This window comes from Arachis stenosperma, chromosome 4 (assembly GCF_014773155.1).
Source record: "Arachis stenosperma cultivar V10309 chromosome 4, arast.V10309.gnm1.PFL2, whole genome shotgun sequence".
In the NCBI taxonomy this organism is placed as follows: Eukaryota; Viridiplantae; Streptophyta; class Magnoliopsida; order Fabales; family Fabaceae; genus Arachis; species Arachis stenosperma.
The window spans coordinates 85,584,307-85,585,601 of NC_080380.1; the positions used below are offsets into that span (position 1 = coordinate 85,584,307).

Sequence of the window (1,295 nt, forward strand, 5' to 3'; positions counted from 1 at the left end):
ATCTAACTAAAGTTCGAATTTATCTTCTCCTTCTTCTTTCTATTTCTCTTTTCCTCTGACACTTAAAGGAATCTCTATACTGTGACATAGAGGATACCACATTTTCTTGTTCCCTTCTCTTTCATATGAGCAGAGCAAGGACAAAGGCATTCTTGTTGAAGCTGATCCTGAACCCGAAAGGACTCTGAAGAGAAAGCTAAGAGAAGCCAAAGCACAACTCTCTTTAGAGGACCTGACCGAATTCTTCAAGGAAGAAAACATGGCAGCAGAAAACAACAACAATGCAAACAATGCAAGGAAGGTGCTGGGTGACTTTACTGCACCTACTCCTGATTTTTATGGGAGAAGCATCTCTATCCCTGCCATTGGAGCAAACAACTTTGAGCTTAAGCCTCAATTAGTTTCTCTAATGCAACAGAATTGCAAGTTCCATGGACTTCCAATGGAAGATCCTCATCAGTTTTTAGCTGAATTCTTGCAAATCTGTGACACAGTCAAGACTAATGGGGTTAACCCTGAGGTCTATAGACTGATGCTATTCCCTTTTGCTGTAAGAGACAGGGCTAGAATATGGTTGGATTCTCAACCTAAAGAAAGCCTGGACTCTTGGGAAAAGCTAGTCAATGCCTTCTTGGCAAAATTCTTTCCACCACAAAGATGGAGTAAGCTTAGAGTGGAAGTCCAAACCTTTAGACAAAAGGATGGAGAATCCCTCTATGAAGCTTGGGAAAGATACAAACAATTAATCAGAAAATGTCCTTCTGACATGCTTTCTGAATGGAGCATCATAGGTATTTTCTATGATGGTCTCTCTGAACTATCTAAGATGTCCTTGGATAGCTCTGCAGGAGGATCTCTTCATCTGAAGAAGACGCCTACTGAAGCTCAAGAACTGATTGAAATGGTTGCAAATAACCAATTCATGTACACTTCTGAAAGAAATCCTGTGAACAATGGGACTAGTCAGAAGAAAGGAGTTCTTGAGATTGATGCTCTGAATGCCATACTGGCTCAGAATAAGATATTGACTCAACAAGTCAATTTGATTTCTCAAAGTCTGTCTGGAATGCAAAATGCACCAAACAGTACTAAGGATGCTTCATCTAAGGAAGAAGCTTATGATCCTGAGAACCCTTCCATGGAAGAGGTGAATTACCTAGGAGAACCCTATGGAAACACCTATAATTCTTCATGGAGAAATCACCCAAATCTCTCATGGAAGAATCAAGAGAGACCTCAACAAGGTTTCAATAACAATAATGGTGGAAGAAACAGGTTTAGCAATGGCAAGCCTT

The 1,295-nt window shown here is 40.3% G+C and overlaps 1 non-coding gene across 1 annotated transcript; it reads right to left on the minus strand.

The window, feature by feature from the left end:
• Window positions 1–664: 664 nt before the first annotated feature.
• LOC130978615 (small nucleolar RNA R71) lies at window positions 665–772 on the minus strand. Its single transcript, XR_009086237.1, has one exon. It is a non-coding gene; the product is annotated as a small nucleolar RNA R71 (small nucleolar RNA).
• Between the last annotated feature and the right edge of the window lie 523 nt (window positions 773–1,295).